Source organism: Lycorma delicatula, chromosome 5 (genome assembly GCF_047948215.1).
Source record: "Lycorma delicatula isolate Av1 chromosome 5, ASM4794821v1, whole genome shotgun sequence".
NCBI classification, from domain to species: domain Eukaryota; kingdom Metazoa; phylum Arthropoda; class Insecta; order Hemiptera; family Fulgoridae; genus Lycorma; species Lycorma delicatula.
In genome coordinates, this window is record NC_134459.1 from 177,349,997 (window position 1) to 177,375,534 (window position 25,538).

General features: G+C 33.6%; 1 protein-coding gene across 1 annotated transcript in view; it reads right to left on the reverse strand.

Annotated features, from left to right (window-relative positions):
- LOC142325619 (UDP-glycosyltransferase UGT5-like) overlaps positions 1 to 24,803 on the reverse strand; it is a 56,048-nt gene extending 31,245 nt beyond the window's left edge. Inside the window, exon 1 of the mRNA XM_075367605.1 lies at positions 24,609 to 24,803. The gene's annotated coding sequence lies outside the window, so the exon portion shown is untranslated. The remainder of the gene's footprint in view (positions 1 to 24,608) is intronic.
- Positions 24,804 to 25,538: the final 735 nt, after the last annotated feature.

A 25,538-nucleotide genomic window follows, 5' to 3' on the forward strand; every position in this document is an offset into this window, starting at 1 on the left:
CTACCTTTGATTTTTGTTTTTTAATTGATCGTTTTGAAGGGTTCCGTTTTAGATGACCCTACCTTTTACTTAAAATGAGGTAAGACGTTTATTACGGCTAAATTCTTTTTGTAAAATAGAATTATGCGTTGTAATATAAATTATAAATATAAGATAGAGTCGAACCAAACAATCGTTATAATTTTTTTCAAGGAAAAGAACTCGAGGAAAAACCCATTTTACGCTTGTCAAATCGTTATATGATGCTGTCATTAAGTTATATTTAAAATTATTTTTATGCGTGTTCGCTAACAATGTTAATCGTTGTGTAAACAATAATTTTGCAAAAGAAAAAAACAAAAACAATAATTTTTGACGGTAGGATCATTAAAAAACACTTAAAAATTAGTTGTACGATTTTAATTTAATGTATTCGAAAAAATAAATTAAAAACAAGTTAAACAAAAATTGATATGTACGATTACAATTTCATGTAGGCTGTTGTATGCGGTAGAATGATAATATTATTTTTTAAATCTGTTTCTTGATCTCACGACATCCCGGAAATTACGTAGTAGTAAAATGTAATACCGCTTTTATCTACCTTTAGTAATATTCATTCAGTCGAGTAGGAGGATTTACCGTGTTCGGTTGTGGCTTACCGGCTCTTAGTTTATTTAAATTTTGTTGGCTATATTTAACGGATTGTACAATTGGATATCGATTTAATTTTAATTTCATTTATTGTAATCTTAACTGATAACTGGACTTGTAGCTTTATTTAATAAGCTATAGTATTTGGTGTACTGGAATCGAATTAATTTTATATTCTTTGTTAATATATATTCTTTATAGTTTAATAGCTTTATTCGTTAAGCTTCTGTTTAGATATAGCATGAGTTACTCCACCCCTTCGAGATGATGAAGAGAAGCAGAAGTCAAAAGCAGCAGGCACTTCAGTATGTCTTTTCCTCGCAGGAATCCACCACCAGTGACTCCATGGATGGTGTGGTACAAAGGGAGAAGCCGAAGGATCGGAAGAAAAGGAGTCGATTCTCCAAATCGACCCGTGCAGAGACTGAGAGGAGGCTGGAGAGCTCCCCTCAGAAGGAGTTATTGACATACTTGAAAGTACTTAGCACCGTTAGCAGTACTCTGTCGAAAAACGCAGAGAAAAGTCATACCTCCAGGAAGTTTAAGGAACTGGCGGGCGAAATGGAGAGAGTAGTACTGGCCTTTAAGGCCTTTCTTAATTCGATTCCTTTCGAGAAGAAAGTGGAGGCCAAAGAGGTCGCGTGCCAGACCATAGCAACGGCTGATAGTGAGGAATTGCTGAGGCAGCTAGAGGAGGGTGTCCGGAACGATGAAATTCATGTCTTAGTGGTGGCCAGACGACAGAAAGAGTGGTTACAGAGGATAATGAAGCTAAAAAACTCCATATTTACAGAAAGAGAGAAGGACCTTGCGGTGGTCTTTGACATCGCCAGGCCAAACAGTAAATTTTCGGAGGCGGTGTATAGAGTGGCACCAAGAGCCACAGATTTGGCAGCGAAAGGGCTCCTGAAGACGGGGCAGTTATCTGCTCCACCTGCTCGGAGCAGACAACTTCGTCTGCTCGGAAACGGCAACGAAGTTGAGAGGAGAGGATGAGAAGGACTATGAAAAAAGGGGTTTCACTCAGATTATAGACTCGTCGATCGGTGAGGGTAATATCCCTCGCCTAAGAAAAAGGATAGCGGAGGTCTTCCTCCAAGAAAAATACGATGTTTGTTTGGAACCGAGGAAGTTGACGCGGCTCGAGTAACAAGGAAGATTCTTGAGTACGCAGGCAGCATGACAAACCGCACGACGGGAATTTATGTCGAGAAAGCGGATAAGAATAAAAAGAGGAGAGGCAGGTCAGTCAGCAGGACCCCTGGTGAAAAGGCTAAGACCGGTCGTTAGAGCGGATGATAAACAGGGGAAAAGAACCTTCGCGGATCTCCTCAGGGAGGTTAAGGGCGGAGTACAAAAAGATGACCCGGAGATCCTCTCTGTTCGAAGGAGGCAGAGAGTGGACCTGTGCGTCCGAGTCAAGGACGAAGACGAAGGCCCACAAAGTTACTGAAGAAACTTCGGGAAAGAGTACAAGGGGTCAAGGTGGCCATGAGATTCTGGCCGTATTTAATCGAAACCCGACTACCCAAAAACACCGGTATCCACGATTCGGTAATCACATTCGAATAACAGAAATCACCTTTATTAAGGTTCGAACCTCAGAACTCTCGACTTCGAAATCAGCCGATTTACGACGACGAACAACCACCCTGATATCCTATCTTTTAGAAAAAAGAATTATAACGATTACATTTTTAATCTACAGATTAACGGTAAGAATAGTCGATAAAAGTCAAAGCTAATTGCGGTCTGGTTTTATTTTAATGGAAAATTATTCATCGGCGTAATTTCAGACGTAAATATTTTGTTACTCTAAAATACACAAAAGAATAGTTTTCAAAACGTACAACTTCCTTCGCGATCTAATTTTTCAATATCTTTTATATTATCTAATCTTTTAATATCAATCCTCCTAAAACCCGAACAAAAGTCAACGCTTACTACAAATTATAGAATATTGGACTAAGAGGAACTTAAAACTTCAAGAAAAAAGCCTGTGGAAGTAATTTTTTTTCGTTTAACTTAACTTATGTGTATTACTGAAATGAAAAATGGAAAAATCACAGACTACAAAATGTTCGGTTATAATATTCATGCGAAAATGCGATAAAAAATCGCTCCTGCGATTTTATGTCCTTTTCTTGCTGTGGAAAAAAAGATACGTACATACTAATTCAAATTAATACCTTACCGTGCGTATTAATTAGGATTTAATTTTTTTAATAGAATTTAATTTAGGACCGTGCGTATCGCTTCTAGGCTACAGATCGGTTAACTTATATAACGATTGGAGACCGTGAATATTGCTTCCTACGGGATAAAAAAGTTAATAATTTACAATAACCGTCCCGGTCTTATGTCTGCAACATATATAAAACACCTGCAGTACAAGCGATACCGATTCGGAGTCGCTTTCTCTGGGACTTACTGTGTTAACTTCGGCCAGTTCTTGTAGCGAGGAAAGGTTGACGGATCTCTTAATACTATGTGAATTTCGGATTCCTTAACGCGCCGATGTATAACAGTATATTCGGCTCGGTGAACAAGAGAACAAGCAACCGCTTTAGTTCTAACTTTTTCAAAATTTTCTTACCTAACATACGTACGAATAGAATCGAACAAAAACAAATACGAATAAATAGCTTTGCCTTGAACGGTTAACTTGTCGATTACAATAAACATATTTTAAGTTATATAACAACGGAAGCAAAAATTAGGTGAAAAATACCACAACGTATTTTTGAAGGCGATTAAATAAGAGAATTAAATTTCAGAAAAAATACGAAAATGGAAAATCGAAAGATAAAACCGAAGCGAAAAAAGCAGTGAAATTATCGACAAAGCTCTATAACATAATAAAGAAGAAATTAAGTTTGCTGACGTAAAAGTAAAATAATCCACCGGGAAGCTGAAAAAAAGACAATGAAGTTTTGGTCTCAAAATAGAGCATTCAGAGAGAAGCCGAAAACGGAAAACAATTTTATACGAAGTAACTGCTAAACATTTGTTAAGCTATACAATAGACTCGATAAAATAAAGAAGAAAAATTTTAGTAAATTTATTTAATTACTGTTTATTTACTCATATTATATTTATTAAAAAAACAAAAATAAAAAAAATAACAGTGACAAAATGTAATTTAATTCGTAGTTCAATTAATTTTATTTCGATATCTTTTATTTATTTTTAGTAAAAAAAAAATCTAATATGGGCACCACATGACTTCCTTGTACGCTTATTAAATTATTATTTTATATATATAAGTACATACTTATATATAATACGAAAGGTAAAGTCGATAGATGGGTGGAATATATTGAAGAGTTATACGGAGGAAATGAATTAGAAAATGGTTTTATAGAGGAAGAAGAGGAAGTTGAGGAGGATGAAATGGGAGAAACAATACTGAGATCTGAATTTAAGAGAGCATTAAAAGATTTAAATGGCAGAAAGGCTCCTGGAATAGACGGAATACCTGTAGAATTACTGCGCAGTGCAGGGGAGGAGGCGATTGATAGATTATACAAACTGGTGTGTAATATTTATGAAAAAGGGGAATTTCCGTCAGACTTAAAAAAAAGTGTTATAGTAATGATACCAAAGAAATCAGGGGCAGATAAATGTGAAGAATACAGAACAATTAGTTTAACTAGTCATGCATCAAAAATCTTAACTAGAATTCTATACAGAAGAATTGAGAGGAGAGTGGAGGAAGTGTTAGGAGAAGACCAATTTGGTTTCAGGAAAAGTATAGGGACAAGGGAAGCAATTTTAGGCCTCAGATTAATAGTAGAAGGAAGATTAAAGAAAAACAAACCAACATACTTGGCGTTTATAGACCTAGAAAAGGCATTCGATAACGTAGACTGGAATAAAATGCTCAGCATTTTAAAAAAATTAGGGTTCAAATACAGAGATAGAAGAACAATTGCTAACATGTACAGGAACCAAACAGCAACAGTAGCAATTGAAGAACATAAGAAAGAAGCCATAATAAGGAAGGGAGTCCGACAAGGATGTTCTCTATCTCCGTTACTTTTTAATCTTTACATGGAACTAGCAGTTAATGATGTTAAAGAACAATTTAGATTCGGAGTAACAGTACAAGGTGAAAAGATAAAGATGCTACGATTTGCTGATGATATAGTAATTCTAGCCGAGAATAAAAAGGATTTAGAAGAAACAATGAACGGCATAGATGAAGTCCTACGCAAGAACTATCGCGTGAAAATAAACAAGAACAAAACAAAAGTAATGAAATGTAGTAGAAATAACAAAGATGGACCGCTGAATGTGAAAATAGGAGGAGAAAAGATTACGGAGGTAGAAGAATTTTGTTATTTGGGAAGTAGAATTACTAAAGATGGACGAAGCAGGAGCGATATAAAATGCCGAATAGCACAAGCTAAACGAGCCTTCAGTAAGAAATATAAGTTGTTTACGTCAAAAATTAATTTAAATGTCAGGAAAAGATTTTTGAAAGTGTATGTTTGGAGCGTCGCTTTATATGGAAGTGAAACTTGGACGATCGGAGTATCTGAGAAGAAAAGGTTAGAAGCTTTTGAAATGTGGTGCTATAGGAGAATGTTAAAAATCAGACGGGTGGATAAAGTGACAAATGAAGAGGTATTGCGGCAAATAGATGAAGAAAGAAGCATTTGGAAAAATATAGTTAAAAGAAGAGACAGACTTATAGGCCACATACTAAGGCATCCTGGAATAGTCGCTTTAATTTTGGAAGGACAGGTAGAAGGGAAAAATTGTGTAGGCAGGCCACGTTTGGAATATGTAAAACAAATTGTTAGGGATGTAGGATGTAGAGGGTATACTGAAATGAAACGACTAGCACTAGATAGGGAATCTTGGAGAGCTGCATCAAACCAGTCAAATGACTGAAGACAAAAAAAAAAAAGTACATAAGATTTTATTTCATTAATAACTTCTGATATTTTTTCATACTTTTTTTTATTATTATTGAATTATTATTTATCGTAAAAGTTTTTTTTACAATCAGAGGTTAATAATTATTAATAAATGAATACATTTAAATTACAAAAAAAAATCCTTTCTTGAATGTATTGAACATTGTAAGAACATCGTGTATACAAATTTTCATCATTTTATCTTCTGTAGTTTTGCCTGAGCGTTGATGTACCGGTCAGTTGATTCAAATAAAAAATGATATTAGAGAAAATTAATAAACGATTTTAGAAATCGGTTTATACAGAGGTTATAAAAGCTAACGTATATGGACTCCCGTAATCGGTAATAAAATTATATAGTTTCATGTTTTGTGCCTGTTTTCACACATCTATTTGAACAAATAAGATGTCATTTTGTTCGCAATAAAACTCACAACATATCTAAATACATCTTTTTTAATAAAATTGGTATTTGTGAAGCTACTAATTACTAAAAATTTTAACGGCTGCCGTTTTGGATTTTCTAAAGGTAAAACTTTTGAACTTACTTATTTTTTAGATGTTGTCGGGTACATGTACACAAAAATGCGTTAAAATATCTGTCTGTTTCTTAAGATATACATTTTTATTGAAACAAAAACCAAAATGGCAGACAGAGGGGAAAATGAAGCGAAATAGGACGTTTATTCGTACGATTTATTTTGTTTATTTTTTCCCTAAAGTTTGGCCGACACCTTCCAGGACATTATGTATAGTTATTACAAGGGAGGAATATAAATATCGGTACTGTAATGACCCCTTATCCGATGGAATCGAAAACAGGCCGAAACAAGGATATAATAATAATTATTATTTCGCTTTCCTTTTACTATTAATTTATTTGCAGCATAATGAAATCTAATTACATATTGAATGTACGGTTATGATTTTGCCTGCTAATTCATCGCTTTCCATTCTAGCAACTTTCTCCATAATGTAGAAATATGTAACCAAAAATTGTTTTGTTTTTTTTATATATTTCTCTATTAGCGGTACGTTAATTATTTGAAAAACTTTCTCGTATAATAATATAAATTAAACGAGTAAAGACGACATAAAGAAATTTTGTTTACAAAATATTGCTTAATAAAAACAAATAAAACAAAATAGGTATTTGTTGGATGAATTTTTCGCTTAATAATACAACTCGTACAGTATTAAAGCTCTTTTTTGAGATGACAGGCTTCGACTGCTTCGGTTATTTTGCCCTATGAGAATAGATATTTATAACGTAAGAAAAATGTCACGCCTGACCGGGATTCGAACCCAGAACACCCGGAAGAAAGACTGAGACGCTACCATTATTATTATTATTATTATTATTACTCCCCCTCCCCCCCCCCAAAAAAAATATTATTACATGGTAATGCATCGATTTTGAGAAAACGGTTAAGTAAAATTAGCGAATAAAAAAAATAAAATTATTTTTATTTTCCTAAAACTAATAATGTTGCTGCAGCAACATAACTGGAAAGAAAAAGTAGAGCGATCGGCCAAAATTTTGGGTATCGGGGTTTTTCAGATTTTGATATTTTAAAATCCCCTTAGTCCAAAAAATACAAAAAAGTTATACAAATTTCCGGAAGCTGTATCTATATTTTGACTGATATCTGCGAGCCGGCTCAACATACTCGTACATTCTTCGAAAATTCGCTCAAAAAATTTCAATATACGGAACACTGATGTCGTTAATTTTCGGACGAAATCAAAAGAAGGGGAGGAATACTTTTTATTATTTTCATTTTTTTATGTGTTGTGTAGCGGTCGTAAAATATAAATTTGAGTACGATGAAAGTATTTATTAAATTAAAAAGTTCGGATTATAGGAGGTGGATATTGTACATTATTTTTAAACAGTCTTTGCCTCATACCTCGATAACTCGTTGATAAAAAAAAAGTTGAAATTTGGTATAAATATTTCGGTGTGTATATATAATATAATCAATCCTTTATTTTCAAGGGGTCTTCACGAAACCAATATGACACACACACACACACACACACACACACACACACACACACACACACACACACACACACACACACACATGTTGGTTCCGTGAATATGTAACATTGTTGTATAAATAACCTTGTCGAATACGTAAAATTGCACCAAATCGAGCCGACTTATTGAATTAAATAATTATGCCGCGAAATAATCTCTTAAATAAATAAAATTTTAAGCCGTAAAAAACAAGAAGGCTGAATGGGACCCGAACTTTAAATATCGATTGTTTTTTAAATGTTAATGTTCAAGATTGAAAATCCAGCCGTATTAATGTTGACGACAATTGAGCTATTTTAAAAACAGGGGGTCTCCCTTGGTTGCGGGCTTACGAATTTAAACAAAAAACATTTTTTTTTTTTTTTTAATTATTATGATTTCTGATTATCTGTTTTTCAAATGATGGGTGTTATTAAAAATGTTGTATGAGATAACTGTCGAGCAAGGGAATTTAAGAGGAACAAACATTTGCTTTGTTCAAAAGTTTTTATTTTTTTTTAGAAGTTGTACTCTAAATACAGTATAATTTTAATGATAAAAACATCGTTTGGTCAGGGAGATCACCAGGAATGTAACACTTTTTACTAAGAAGTTTGATTTTTTCTTAATTAAATTTTTAATATTGCTTAATTTTTAAGATAAAAACGTCATTTATTCAAGGTATCGAATCGGTCCCTAATTTTTTACTTAGGATGTTTATTTTTTTCACCGCTTTATTCTAAATATCGCATAATTAAGTATTTAAATAATTAAAAACCCTGTGAAGTGTTTGAAATAAATTTTTTTAACGATAAAACCAGGAAAATTACTCGACCCGGTAAATGACGATTTTTCCACAAAGAATTTGTTATTTTTAAAAAATGTTTCTTTCTGTTTGTTACTGTAAGACCTTAAAAGAATTTTATCGATACGATCTGAATAAAACTTTTAACGGTCGACCAACTTGTGTATTAAAAGAAATAACTTTCAATTTTAAAATATAAAATGACTTAGGATGTCATTTAATATTTGTTAGTTGAAAGAAAAAATCCTCGGCATTACAGTTGGACACCCTATTTTGTTTTCTTTCAAAACACTGATTATGGAATTAAAGATTAAGCGCTTTTAAATCGCCGTACTAACTACATTATCGCGATGATTTCAGTCTTTTTTGTTTTATTATTCCAAACTGTCAAAATTTTAATAGGTGAAAAATATTTTCTGGGTATTCTCTCCCTGACAATAAAATCGAAATTAAATTACGTAAAATTTAAAATAATTGTAATTTGAGTTTCTCATTACTAAAAGTCTTTCTCAGTAACGCCGATCAAGTCGTAATTGCCTTGCATAGTTTTTGCAAATTTAAACATTAAGGGTCTGACATTTAATTACGAAGACGTCTCTCGCAGAACTGCGCAAGAAGACTGCGTTTCTGATTGCGAAATAGTAAAAATCCGTCGCTATCTCGCAGTCAGAAACGCACTGATTTTCCAAGTACAACGCATTACATACGTTCGATTAACGAGTAGACCCTTTACAAGTTTAAACTCGCTCATCGTTGCGACTCGCTGCGTGAACAATACACCGATACAAAGAACATAACCTGAAATTGAGGTTGTCTGTTGTCGACCTTAAATTGAGCGTAATTCAAGAACGACTTAACCGATCTTCATGAAATTTTCACAGGCGCAACTTCAAATCAACTTTCTTTTTCTGTTTTGCCTCCGCCTTAAGGTATTACTTCAGAGGATGATATGAATGAATGTAAATGAAGTGTAGTCTTGTGCAGTCTCAGGTCGACGATTCCTGAGACGTGTGGTTAATTGAAACTCAACCACCAAAGTACACCGGTATTCACGATCTAGTATTCAAATCCGTATAAAAATAACTGCCTTTACTAGATGTCTCGACTTCGAAATCAGCTGATTTGCGATGACGAGTTAATCGCAAGACCAGCTCGGTGGGCTTTTCAGATCCACGACTACAACATAACTTTCTTTTTCCTGTTTAGCCTCCGGTAACTATCGTTTTTAGATAATACTTCAGAGGATGAATGAGGATGATATGTATGAGTGTAAATGAAGTGTGGTCTTGTACATTCTCAGTTCGACCAATCCTGAGATGTGTGGTTAATTGAAACCCAACCACCAAAGAACACCGGTATCCACGATCTAGTATTCAAATCCATGTAAAAATAACTGGCTTTACTAGGACTTGAACGCTGGAACCCTCGACTTCCAAATCAGCTGATTTGGGAAGACGCGTTCACCACTAGACCAATCCGGTGGGTTGACTACAACATAACTAGATTTAATGAAATTGATCTACTAGTTTTAAAGTTTATCGAGCCGTAAAATGTTATATACACACAGGGAAATATAAGGAAATTATATTTTAAGTGAATGATATATTGGTACTCCTATTACCTGAAAACGTAAAGAAGATTCAATTTTACCCACCACTCCCACCTTGTAATAGGAAGTAATACCGGACCTTTCGTTGAAAAGTCGAACTGTTAAAAAATATTGAAACAATAAAGCATAACGTTTTAGAAAGTAATGAAAAAAATTACTTTTCACTTTCAGTCAGCAATATAATATAGGTACTAAAGCTATTTTAATTTTAATAACCCTTTAAGTGATGAAACCAAAAAAAAGAATGATTTTTCAATAATAAAAATTAAAAGAGAGCCTAAAAACAAAAAAAAAAAAACAAAGATTTATAATTTTTAAAGGTGGGAAATAAATTTTAAGAAAAAGTTTTCTAAATATTTGCATATATAGGTTTAATAAATTTTATTAAAGATTTTAGGTTTTTAATTTTAATATATAGTTTAACAAATTTGCTTAAGTAAAGTATTTTTTTTCTAAATCTTATACTGCTTTCAATAAAGGCTTTTTTTTTGTCTTCAGTCATTTGACTGGTTTGATGCAGCTCTCCAAGATTCCCTATCTAGTGCTAGTCGTTTCATTTCAGTATACCCTCTACATCCTACATCCCTAACAATTTGTTTTACATATTCCAAACGTGGCCTGCCTACACAATTTTTCCCTTCTACCTGTCCTTCCAAAATTAAAGCGACTATTCCAGGATGCCTTAGTATGTGGCCTATAAGTCTGTCTCTTCTTTTAACTATATTTTTCCAAATGCTTCTTTCTTCATCCATTTGCAGCAACACCTCTTCATTTGTCACTTTATCCACCCATTTGATTTTTAACATTCTCCTGTAGCACCTCATTTCAAAAGCTTCTAATCTTTTCTTCTCAGGTACTCCGATCGTCCAAGTTTCACTTCCATATAAAGCGACACTCCAAACATACACTTTCAAAAATCTTTTCCTGACATTTTAATTAATTTTAGATGTAAACAAATTATATTTCTTACTGAAGGCTCGTTTATCTTGTCCTATTCGGCATTTTATATCGCTCCTGCTTCGTCCATCTTTAGTAATTCTACCTCCAAAATAACAGAATTCTTCTACCTCCGTAATCTTTTTCTTCCTATTTTTACATTCAGTTGTCCATCTTCATTATTTCTACTGAATTTCATTACTTTCGTTTTGTTCTTGTTTATTTTCAGGAGGTAGTTCTTGCGTAGGACGTCATCCATGCCGTTCATTGTTCCTTCTAAATCCTTTTTACTCTCGGCTAGAATTACTATGTTATCAGCAAATCGTAGCATCTTTATCTTTTCACCTTGTACTGTTACTCCGGATCTAAATTGTTCTTTGACATCATTAATTGCTAGGTCTAACTAAAGACAATAAAGGCTAAAATAAGAAAAATAAAATTTTTAAAACACTTTTCTGCATTTCAGGTCTGGTCTATAATTAAAAAAAAAAAATTAGCCAATCTCTTGATAGCTCTTTGTATGAAGTATAACGTTTCAAACATATTTGAAAAAATATTTAAACCGAAGGAAGATGGAGCGAAAGAACAAAAAACATATATTTCAATTTTAGGAAGTGGGATTCATTTTTTGAAATTCTTTTTTTTTTATACGTGCATTCTAGGTAACAAATCTAGGAAGTATTTGTCTAAAACGCCTCTAAACAAAATTGAAATGGAATTTTTTCCTCCGTCCACTTAACGAGTTTTGAAAAAAGATTTATACGATCACTGCCCTATATATAGAAATATTTGAAGGAAATCGATTCGGTCAACTCAAAAACATAAGGACAAAAGCAGTACGACACACATATGTACATACCTACCCGAATACAAACGAATACGTACGAGGTGCGAAAATAAAGTAATGAGACTGATTTTTCTTTGCAAGATGTGGCAACCCTGCAGCTTGCGTAGGCACACCATCTTTGACCTTGGTCTATAAGCTACTTCTAGTCCAAGCGGCACATTGATGCAACTGCTCAGTCGTGAGTTGTGCTGTAATAAGTGAACACGTGTTTGTGTCTCTCGTCACAGAAATGAAACCGCAAAATATTGCGCAACGGTATGCCATTTCTTTTTGCGTTAAATCGGGTGAAAACGGGACGACAACTTACGGTAAGCTTCAGAAGGCTTTTGGTGGCATAAAAGTTTTAGTGAAGGCAGAACGAATGTTGAAGATGAAGACCGCAGTGGACGACCATCAACCTCACGGATAGATGCCAACTTGACCGGGGTGCGTGAAATCGTACGATCTGATCGAAGATTATCCGTGAAAATGACTGCAGAAGAACTCAACATAGATCGAGAAACGGTTCGTCTAATATTAACTGAAAGATCTTGGTATGTGCAAAAATGGTCCCCAAAAATCTCAGACAACAGCGAGAAACACGGAAAATTGTGGCAGCCGATCTGTTAGAGCAAACGGAAATCAATCCAGATTTGTTGAGCCGTGTTATCACTGGTGATGAAGGTTGGTTTTTGGAATACGATCCAGAGACAAAACGCCAAAGTTCGCAATGGTTCTCAAAGGGATCACCCAGACTAAAAAAAGCTCGCATGTCAAAGTCAAAAGCATGCTTGTGTGCTTCTTCGATTCCAAGGGAATTGTATATAAAGAGCGGGCGCCTCCTGGACAAACAGTTAACCGATATTTCTACAAAGAAATTTTAGAAAGACTTCGTAAACGAGTTCTTCGTGTCCGTGCCAACATTGCTGATAATTGGATTCTGCATCACGATAATGCGCCATCCCATACTGCTCTGTCAGTACGGCAATTTTTAACCTCAAAACAAATTTCAGTACTACCACAGCCACCTTATTCACCAGATATCGCTCCGTGCGACTTTTTTCTATTTCCAAGAGTCAAAATTGCGGTCAAGGGACACCATTTTCAAACAACACACGATGTCCAAAAAGCTGTGACGAGGGTCTTGCAGGATATGTTTGTTTGTTTGTTTAGATGGACTCCAAAACGTAAAGATTTGCAAAAAAATATGGACAAAATCCCGATATACCATTTTTTATACGATTACCGTAGGTATTCTAGTTATATTTGTCAGAAAAGTAAAAGTAATTCTCAACAATTTGAAAAATTGTTTAAAAATTTTACGCTTTATAAATCTACCTAGAAGGACGATAAAAAATTAAAGCTCATATATTTTTCAGCTTTTGATTTAACTCATTTTTGAAATTTTGAACAAGGGATATCATTTTTTTTAATATAGTTTTTTCGTTTACATTTTGGATCATTCTTTACAATAAAATGTAATACCTGTCTATTACGACACAGTTCTCAATTATAGGCAACGTTTCTTTCTTCAACATAGAAGACATACAAGTTATTATAATATATATATATATTTTTTTTTTTGTTTTACAGTAATTTTGATCTTTTTTCCATATTAAAAAAAGAAAATAACTTCCAACGACATAAGAATATAATAATTCAGAAGCCATACGTGGTTATTAATATTGTCATCGGGATTTACGCTTGTGTTTGGAGATGTTTTTGAAACATTACTACCGTATTACAACGTAATTGTAAGCAATTTATCATACATTACTATAATTAGCCTAGAAAATTATGCGGCGACTATAAAAAAAAACAACAGTACAAAAGTCATATGCGTGATAATTCTATTATTTAAAAAAAAAATACATAAATAATTTTTTTCATAAGATATAAAGTTTGTTTCATAAATTCATCATTTCATAAATTAAAATTAAAGTAATTTAATAAATATAAAACGGTTAAATAAAAATTAATTTTTTTATACGGACACACCTTAAGAAACGATTAGATAAAATTATTTCTATTTACGATTATTTATATTTGTTACTTTTATTTTACATCACGCAATTTTTATAATGTAATACGTACAAGTATAATATGACACATTACTTGTGTAATCATCGGATTAATTATGACACAAGTATGTACTTGTGTCATTAATTATGACACAGTACATTACTTGTGTCATAATTAATCCGATTAGATAAGAGCAACGCAATCTAGCATTTATAGTATTTAATAAAAGTACTTATTTTACGGTAATCGTTATCCGAAACGATGAAATTTTATCTTTAGCTTATCACAGAAGGAGGAATCAAGGAAGAACTCGTACGTTAAAAAAATGCATAACGTACAAAGTTATTTTATATGTACTTTTCTACGTAAACAAGGTCGTGTCAAACACACAAAAAAGTACTGTCTAAAGTTTATCGTTTCATCTGAGCTTAATTCAAAAGAACAATTAGACTTGTACAGAATTGATATACAGTCAAAAAAGTGCGGGGAGTTAAAATTGATTACGGTACCGAGAAAAACTTTAAAACATTTGTGCAGCTTAAAGCGTTAAAATCTAAGACGGCTGCGGAAGTAGTACGCGATCTCTTACAGATACTCTTAACGGACAACAGACTCGAGTTTAACGATTTTCTTTGATAACAGGTTTTTATCGATGCGAAACAAAATAAAAACGGTCCACGGTAAATCCCAGCTCGGTCAAAGCCGATTCTCTGTTGATAGAAATGATTAGGATAACCAAAATATTCTGTACGATTGAATGATATCCAAACACACCCGGGTGGTAAGAGAGATTAAAAGTTTTCCAGTATTAAAAGCACGACTTTTCACGAAGGCATTCAGTAGACTACTTAAAAAGCGTTAATCGTTAGCAAACTGTGAAAGGAATTCAAATCTTGTCGTCTTTGTGTACTGTAAGTAAAATAATGAAAAGAAATACCTACGCTAATTCTGTCTTCGATTTAAATATTTGAAATGAAAGATACATATACGAGGGTAACTCGATTATTATCCGTAATTTAGTTATATTTTTGTTTATGTCGTTAGTACTGTCGTGTTGCGTAGATGAGGCACGCGTCGTTTAATTGTTGTTTGTGCAGGTTTGATGCTGCTAGGTTAGTTCCATTGTCGCTGCCCTGCCGTTAACCGTAGCCGCTCCACTTTCTGTTTGCACCAAAGAAGAGCGACGTTCAGCGATCCGTTTTTTGCGGTCGGAAGGTGTACCAGGGGCTGAAATTCATCGAAGGGTTTCGGTACGGTACGGGAACAGTGTGTTGCCGCAATGTCTACGAACGGATTGAAAAATTCAAAAACGGTCGCACAAGTGTTACGTACGACGAAGAAGCCGGACGACCGTTCACCGCCACAAATGAGGAAAACATTGAGCGTGCACGCGATACGGTTTTCTTAGACGGACGAGTTACTATCGATGAAGCGGCACATCGACTGCAAATTAGTCACGGTTCTGCTTACGAAATCATTCACAACAGACTTGGGTTTCATAAAGCCTTTGCAAGACGGGTCCTAAAACAACTCACGCAGTCGCATAAACAAACGCGCTTGGACATCTGCCAAAAACATTTGGATCGCTACGGTAACGAACGAGACATCTTCTTAGACAAAATTATCACCGGTGACGAAACACGGATCCATCGTTACGAGCCGGAGAGTAAACGGCAGAGCGTGGAATGGAAACATCCAAATTCGCCCTGCAAGACCCAACCGGTCGGAGGAAAACTGACGCTTACGGTTTTTTGAGACTGACAAGGCCCAGTACTGGAACATTATGAGGAAAGGGGCACGACAATAAACAGTGCACGTTACAGAGAGATGCTTACTGTCGAGCTGAAGCCTGCGATTCGAAGCAAACGCCGAGGACTGCTGTCGAAAGGTGTTGTGTTGTTGCACGACAATTCCCGTCCATATACTGCTGCCCGCACTGCTGAAACGCTCCAGAAACTCAACTTTGAAGTACCGGCTCGTCCTCCGTATAGTCCTGATCTTGCCCGTTCTGATTACCGCTTGTTTGGTCCACTCAAAGAGGCATTAAGAGGCCGTCGATTTAGCCCGGACGAAACGGTGAAAAAAGCGGTGCATTCCTGGCTCGCTGCTCAACCGAAAACCTTCTTTTACGAGGGCATCAGGAAGCTAGTGCAACGATGGACCAAGTAAGTTGAAATGCAAGAGGGACTATGTTGAAAAACGATGTACATGTAAGTTTCCTACTTCTAGTGCGATAAAATGTATAACTACATTGCGGATAATTGACTTATCCTCGTATAAGTGTATTTGTATTTTGTAATTTTTGAAAATGTTTTGTTTTTAAAAAGTTAAATCGAATAAAAGATTTAAAATAAGAATAAATTCTCCTCGAATTTTTAAATTAAAATTAATTTACGTTGTAAAGATATACATCGACAAGTGCTGGGTAGTTTACATTACTCGGCGTTTTAGAAAAATCTCTATCCATCTAGGTCGGCAAAAAATATATTTAAAAAAAGATAAATACATTTTTTACAATAGTCATTCCCTTGGTATATTGATTTGAGACCTTCAAACTTTAAGTAGTGTGACCTCCTGATCTTCATCAATTTATTATTAATACGATATTTTCGTATCGTTGTTAAGCGAAGTAATATCGACTCGGGAGATAAAAGTAAAGAGTTACGTAATCTTATGCTTACAATGAACGGTAGAATACGGTCTGTGAAATAATAATAATAAATATACTAGCTATATTAATTACAGTTTATTATTTGAAAATTTTCCGCCAAATTTCTACCTGTGAAATTTTTGACGCCGTCGCTTATCAGTTAATTTGGAGGAAGTAGACGGTCGCAATTTATCGTTTTTCCACTACCTTTTTTTGGAAAAGTTTGTCCCGAGTTGTTTTACGCACACCATCAAAAAAACAAAAATTAGCAGTAAAAGATTATAAAAGTACAGCCCGTAACAGTAACGGCTACAGAAACGAACGACACATGATTACAAGGAAAATTAATACACTGTAAACCACAGCGAGTATTTTTTTTCCAAGTATTTTAATTTTGTAAAGATCTAAATTCATTAAACTATAAACAGCTATTTTTAATTTACGTAAATTTATGGCATTTTTATGTTAAATTTTGTTCTGTTTTGTTTTTAATAATAAAAGTCGATCCTTTTTTATTTCTTCACCGACTTTATTTCAATTTTCTTAGAAATAAAATCTTTACAAGTTTTGATAATACAGTTTACAAATGTATTAGTCGTTTAACAAAGTTATTGTAATTAAAATCTAAAAAAAGTTCATTTCGTCACCGAATTTTTCTGTTTTACGTTGGATATCTTGATAACTACGGTCCGGGGTCGCGAGTGAATAGTTTTTTCGCGAGTTATATAGTTTGAAGACTTCAAATACGGTAAGTCGCGCACAAAACAAAAACGCGGTCTAAAAATTTTTTTTTTTTTTCCTCGCGTGTGTTTTGTTCTGTTTCGCTTATTTCAGAAACCGGAGAAACGTGGATGTGGAACAACGCGTCGTGCCGTCTCATCCTGCCAGTCGAAAGGAAAGTAAAAATTAATTTTTTTTTCTCTCGTGTGTGTGTTCTGCTTCTTTTGTTGCAGATGCCAACAGCCACCACAAAAACAAATGGTTTCTTCACTGCGGCCACGCGGTCCCCCCAACCCCTTCTCAGACACACGCGTGTCTGAAGGTTAATAATTACTGTTTACTTCTTTCCAGAAAATCGCCGCCCCAAAACCGCGATCGCGAATAGGTATCACCATCTGTAAGTTAAACTTACAGTAAGATAAAATAACCCAGCAATTGCGACTCCTCCGGAAAAGGGGACACATTGCTCCCTCCTTATAGCTAGTGCCCCGTTGTGGCGTATTCCTGCTAGCCTATTAAAGAGTTAGCACCGAAAGGACTTCAGTGGACGGTCTGAAGGGGAATTACGTCGGGAGGACAGGCTTTATAAGCCTAGCCTTCCGCGGTCGGCCCATGAAATGGGTTCGATAACGCTGGTTTAACAACGGATTGGAATGCAATTAAATCCGTCTTAAATTCACTAAAATAATAATAGACAAAACTTGAAAAATTAGATCCGAGATTAAAAAATAACCCTTTTAAAAACAAGCCCGATTAGAAAGATCCAGCAGCAAGGGACTCTGCCCAGGTTCTGCGATAAAGTAGGGAGTAATAGACTCCTGCCAACTTTGCATTCCATTCCATAACTACGGGAGGTACAGTTCTGGGACTTGTTTTTGTTCGATCTTTCAGATCAAAAAACATAAGAAACTATAAGTTTACCGCTTACAAAACGACTTAAAAATTTCAGTATGACCTCATTTCACCAGTGAAATTGAAATCCGGGCGAAATTTTCCGCTAGCCGTAAATCAATAAGAAAAGGGTTTTCGAACGAATTTTTGTGTGAAAATTTTTCATTTTAATCTCCGGAATCGGTTCCCAAATTATTTCCCTTTCCTCCTGAGTCATCCTGTAAATAGGAGCTACTTGTTTTAGGAGTTTCACCCGTCGGGCATCCGTATTATCTTAACTAAACCGAATGTTAAAAAGAAGCCGGTAAAAAACAGTATACCTTTCCCGGCTTTGCCCTTGACAGACTGTTACGTACATACGCAGGTATGTACGTATATCTTCCAGAATTTTTATGATATTTGTTTTACGTTTTTGAACTCGGAGGGTGTTGAAACTTCGACATTCGCAAATAGATTGAAATCGAAATATCGGAACGATCTACGTATCTTCCCTTTATAGTGAAAGCTACTACATAGCAGTAACAGAGTTAAAGCCGGGGGGGGGGGGAGGGAGATATAAACGTACATATATATACTTGCGATTGAAGTAAGCATTAACAAACAATTGTATAAACTTACCGCAGTGATATAATTAGTATAGCGATTGATCAAGTAATCCTATAGGCCGTCTCAAGTTAAGTTGAGGTTCGTATCTAGGAATCTATGTAATTAGCTACAACTAACTCATCGTAGTTTGTTCCGTTTAAAATATGAAAAAGTTTATAATATCTATGTTTATTTTAAAAATGCATCTTATTGCAATTTCTTCCCCGTAAAAAAAAGGACGTTGCGTGGGATTTGTTAGTCTGAAGTACGCGCTCGCCTTTTTATTTTAACTGCTATTGGCGCAGTGAGGACACGTAGTGCGCCAGGCAGCTACGCACAACGCACGAACGGTTCATTCGTTCAAACGATTTACCTAAAATTATATTTGTATTTTGGTGATGAAAAAAGAAAACGTTAGGGTTAGAGCGGTATTAAAAATCACAACTCAAGAAACGGCCAAAAATGCGCAGGATTTGATGCTTTTCGTAGTAAAAGTTTTTGTTGCTGTTAGTACGCCAAATTCATGAACGTTATTTAGTTGTAATCGACAAAAACATTAAAAAAAATTCTGTGTAATAAAACACAAACATTTTAAATATTTATTTTTAGTTCTTTTTTTTTTATTTGTTTTCATTCTCTTGAGTGCTGCTTTTTTTACTTTATTTGAACGCAAGGTTTTAGGATTTATTCGGTTTCGCAAGGGTCCCAATAGGGTTGGTTTATTACAACCTTTTAGTGATGCTTTAAAGTTGTTTAGAAGGGAGTTTTATTTTCTCGTTTTTGGTAGTTATTTGATTTATTATTTTTGTTGCTATTTTAAGTTTATCTGTTTCTTTGTTATTTTGATTTATTGTTTCCTTTTACTTTAATTGCATCGGGTTTATTTATTGTTTTTTTTTCTCTCGTTCTGGGTTAGGTGTTTATTTTATTATGATCGGTGGTTGACCTTCTAATTCATTTAATTCTTTATTAGGTTGTATACGGAGAATTTCTTATGAGGTTGTTTTTTTTTTAAATTATTTTTGTTTTATTTTATACGGTGAGTCTTTTAATTTATTTTTTTCAGTTGGATATTTGATTTTTCTTTCTTGATTTTGGCTGAGAGTAATCCCTCTCCATTTGACTTCTCCGAGGGGGAGTCGGAATTAGTTTCTAGATTCAATGTTGAATACAGATCTTTTAGATTTTGTTTAATTTTTTTTGGTAGTGATTGTATAAATTTTTTTTAGGGTTATTTTTTTCTTTTTTTTTTCTTTGAGTTCGAGGGTCCTTCCCTCGGTACCGTTACGATAAGATAATATATTTATGTTGAAGGAGTTATTTACCTGTTACTTTAATTTATATATTATTTTTAGGGTGTTTTTGTTTTTCATTATTTTAAGGTATTTTGAAAGTTAATAGTATATTATATTTTAATATAATTTCAAGTTATATCGCTTAAAGCTTATTAACTTATATTTTATCTCGAAATTTGATATTAGTGGGTTTATACTGAAGAACAGGAAGTAAATTGTTGTTAAGATTTGCCCTGTTAATGTACGGTTCTGTAATCGGCCGTGCTCCGATTCATGTTAGTAAAATAAAGGTATTTACTAAAGTTCAAAATATTATTTTATTAATCGGGTAAAACAATCTTGTTTGCGATTTTCTTTTTATGGAGAACGGTATTGATATAATAATTATAATTGACATAATTAGTGCCATTACTCCTCCCACTTTTCTGGGGATCGATCGGAGGATTGCGTATGCAAATTGCCTTTTTCCTAATAAAAATAAAAAATATTACTTTTTATCTAAATTAGGATTGTTTGCGTTATTTTTACTTTCGCGTACGAAGTAAAGGAAGTATTGCGATTGCGAAAAATATCGGTTTTCAGATTTCAAAGAAAATATCATTTTGACCATCCCTGAACCCATCTTGACTAGTTTCAGCGTGACGTCTGTACGTACGTACGTATATATGTACGTATGTACCCCTTTTGATTGCAATAGACTGGATCAAAAGCGTTCAAAAAAGCCCAAAATTCAAAAATTTATATTTTGGACCTTTTCTTAACTGCAGTAATAAGATTTTTAACGATATATCGTAAGCGGTACTTATTTTCATCGGTCCCAGAGTTATTGTCAAATAAAATTTCAATTAATAAAATATTTGGGGAAGGTAGTTAAACCGTTCAAATACAATTTCATCTCCTTTTTTTTAACATATTTTTATTATTTTTTTTTAAATTAAAATATAATAACCTCTGATTTTAAAAAAAGTTTTACAATAAATAATAATTCAATAATAACAATAAAAAAATAAAAAAAACAATAAAAAATATCAGAAGTTACTAATGATATAAAATGTTACGTACTTTTCAACTTCAAAAAAAGTGTGAATATGTAATTTAACAGGCGTACAAGGAAGTCATGGGAATGTCCACATGTCACATTTTTTTATAGAAATGTGTTCGTATTTTAACTACAGCAAGGGATGAATTGAAGTTAATTAATTAATAACGACAGACGAGAAATCAGGCGGCGGTCGACTGTTTCAGATAAGACAAACTTTCTCTACTCGGAATCGCTAATCGTCAATGAAATGATGAGAAAGCATTTCGTTTCTTCTACGGTTTTTTTCAATCGATATTTTAGTTAACATCTGAACATTTAAATAATACATGTATTTTTTTACGTGTGAGCACAGATGAATCAAAAGTAGGTGGAATAAGGTTGGCGTAGGTTATACTATAACAATTGAGAGTTCATTATAAATATGGCGTTTGTCCTGTATTATATTAAATTATTTTAACTAAATTTATTTAAATCTATTTCTTTAAACGAAATTATATCTTTTTAAAGAAAGAAATTGCAGAAAATCGAATAATTTTTAATAACATTGTGAAGCTTCTTTCAAATTATCCGGTCATATTAATAGACATTATTATGTTTAAAACGAAAAGACGTGCATTTAATATTAGAGCGACAACTAAACCGCCGTGTTGTCACTGTTTGGGGTGGCATTTCACCCCAAGTTCTGGTGCTTTAGGACCATTTTTATTTTAGCACAGTGACAGGCGTCACTATAGTATCTGGAAATTCTAACGAATCAAGTCGTTCTACAGTTGTAACAGCCCAAATCACACGACTTTTATTTCCAATAAGATGGGGCTCTTCCAAATTATTCAAGAGCGGTCTGTAAGTATCCAGATAAAAAGTTTTATGAAAAATGGATTAGCCGAAGAGGGTCGATCGATCGCCCACCATATTCGCCTGGCTTTACCTCGATGGAGGTTTTCTTTAGGGGAGTAATCGAGGACAAAGTTTACAGTTGAAAACCCACAAAGTGTCGCCGATTTGAAAATCACATCGGAGATGCATTTTAAGAAATAAAAACGTACAAATGCATGTCGAAGCGTGAAATTTAGACTTTAAAGCTGTTTAAAATAGGATTAACGGCGATTTCACCTGCGTCGATAAAATTTTCAACACAGTAATACATATTTTTATTTCAATAATACAATTTTATATTGTATTGTATTAGCGTGTAGAATAAAATTTAATCGTAAATGTAGTAACCGTTTATCAAACTTTAATCGTTTAGTAAATGTAATTGTACGTGTAATCTCAAAATAAATGATACGTTTGATTTTCCCCCTACTTTTGGTTAATTCCGTGTATAATTAGTTTCCAAGAAAACTAACATCGTAACAGTGGTAATTATTTGTCTAATTTTATACTAGCAGATAAAATTTACTAAAATATTCTCTCTATTTCAACATTGTATGTAAATACATAAATAAAATCTACGCGAATCGTGTGCGCGACCAAGTCTTGTTTTACAAGATATAACAAAGAGCTAATAATTTTAATGCGATTTGCGTTTCTAAATTTCACCTTATTATTTAGTTCATTCGATTTTCTTAAACAAACCTTGGAAAACAATAACTTCATATAAATTTTTAATTTAAATATGTTCGATGTAATTTAATTTTTGATTATATTTTTTTCAATTTATACGTTAAAATTTTAATTCAAAATTTTAATTAAAATTTAATTAATTTTAATTAAAATGTTTAAATCTTAATTCGCTTTTTTATGACTGTATAAAAAGAAGTGATTTCTCGATTCAAAAGAATATTCTAAAAACGATAAAGAATATTCAAAAGAATTGAATATTCATTTTATAAACCGACATAGAGTCGCATAACTTTCCCGTGATGCAAGCTTAAGTTAAGTAGCTCTCACTATCGAAGGCTTAGGAACCCCCCTTGACGAACTATTGCTTAGAAGAAAAATTATTAATAAGCCCTTAACTTTAATAGCTTATATACGAGTACGTACGAATATTATACTGTAAAATGCTATACGGTATAACTTAACCGGCGAAAGTAAATATAGAAAAAAAATAGTAATTTAGGTCTTGATAAGTTTTAAAAATGCTAAAATATTCTACAACTTTAGAATTTTTGAAAAGTAGCAGTTAGAACAAAGCGTGTAACATAATAATCGATCGAAATAAAAAGATGTCAAAATAAAGCTTTGAAGTTACACGTCCGTTGCAAAAATATTTTTCTTCAAGTTTTTAATTATTAATCTATCTTCTACGGCAGATATAATGGAAATATAAAATCACTAGAACGTATTAATGACTTGAACAATCCTCTTTTAAAAAAACCGTCGGTTACGTCAGATAAACTAGCAAAGGCAATCAACTCTAATTGCGGTAACCTTGATATTCTAGCTACGAACTTGTCAAATAAAAGCTAGTAGTACATAACGATTGCGTTTTGTTAATTGTCGGGGAGAGTATACGAACAAGATACCTCTTGATTGAGGAAATAAAAAATATAAATTACAAAAGTTTATTTTTAATTGAAATTAAAATTAAATGCTCTTTTGTTATGTTAATTAACAAGTCGGGATAAAAAATTTAAAAAAAGGAATATTTATATTTAGGTTGAAAAATTATTTTAAAATAAAATCGAGGTCCAGTTGCCACAATGAATCTTAAAGCTTGGACTACGACGGCTAGTACGGGGTGCATGTTATCCAAACCGAAAACATTCAATTTAGTTTTCACGGGCAGAAGCAAATCGCTTTCTTGTAAATACAACGTATTATTTTACGTTACCGGACGGTATTACGGATTAACTTTAGATATTTTCTAGTTCTATTGTTTATACTTTATAAAAGATCAAGTATTTTGCCGTAAAAAGAAACGCTACGGTATATTTTTAAAAGTTATAAAAATGTAGGCCTATTCTCTCAACAAGCATTATAATTAACTCGGCAGAGAAACGCTAAATTATAAATTAACTAACGTCGTAATCGTCTGATATACAAGAGCATAATTTACAATCTATCGTAATTTTATTACATATAAACCGAGGCGATTAAAATTTCAAAAAATTGTGTTCTACGATCCAATACTAACACCGCAATACATCTTACGTAGACCCGTTCGCTGTCAGGTAACGAAGCAAACGTTTTGCTAAAAGGATAGCAGAACGATTCTAATTGCGGCTGTCGCTGTCGCGGCAGCGAACATCAACATAGCTCGCGTCGCCTCTAGTTTTTCGATTCACTTTAATATTAATTATTAAACAGAATAGACGGTTCGATGACATTTAAAGAAATTTCGTTTCGTATGAAAATAATGAAGCGTTCTTTACGCGAAAAAGAACGGTATCTAAGTTTTGCGCGGTAAGTACAGAGTTCGAATCCCGGTTATGTTTGGCATTTTTCATACGCTACAAATTCATATCTCGTAGTAATATTTAGTAATTGATGGACGCGGAACGTCTATTTTTATTTTATCGTGTATTCTGTAATGCTGCTCGGATCGAGGGGTTATCCTCGCTAAATTATTACTCCTCTTCTTTAAGTCGATCGGGGAATTACAATATGACGTAACACAACGATGCGTCCATGAAATGAGATAATAAATGAATAGCAACGCGTACTTAAAAAAAATGTAATAAATTGTAAATCGTCATACCTGATTTATCTTATTCAATAACAAATATTAATCGGTTTCAATTAAATAATCGCAAGCGACTATTCGTTTCACTATACACGCACTAATAAATTTTACAAAGGAACATCCGAACATTAAAGTCACGACAACACGTGCAGCACTAACTTAAAACGGAGTAGTCATTCTTTCAATCGTACCCCTCCCTTACCGACGGAATGGAAGCCACCGCCGCCCAGACAGCGCTGCATCAAACGTCATTATAATGCGGTTTGTAGCCTTAACTATAGGTTCTTCACAGTTTCTCTCTTCTACTTCATATACTATTACTTAATTATTCCTCTCGCGGATAAAAACCTGTTCGACAATTACCATAATAATCGGGGAATAACAACGTTAGAAAAAAATACGGTTACATTCCGGTAATCATTTTCACCCGATTATTTTTTCGTAGAACAAAATCGATCGTAAACGATAAATACACGTTAAGCGATTTCACAGCACGCATCGGCAAAGTTTGTACGATTAGAAAATCGACACTCATCTCAAATCGTATGACATGAAAAATCCGTTACGTAATATAACTGTCGTATTTAAAATAAACGATCCAAGAGCTAAAATAGTAAAGTGTAATATCGCTTTTTTTAAATCCAGGGTTTCTTGTTTAAATTCGGTAGATCTTAAAACTGAGAAATACTCTTGCTAGAAATGTACAGAAACTATTACACAATATTAATTTGTATTTCAAAATGCGGGATGTGAGAGATCAAAGGTTTATTTGATATAAACCTTATATGACGGATCGTCATATCTTAACTCTAATTGAAATTAAATGTAAATTTTAACTATCAATATTCGTAGGGAGATCAGCCTCCCTATTTATATCTGTTTTCTAATACTGTTTGTTATCTTAATAGAAAATATTTTGAAAATTTTTAAACGGGAACTTCGTTC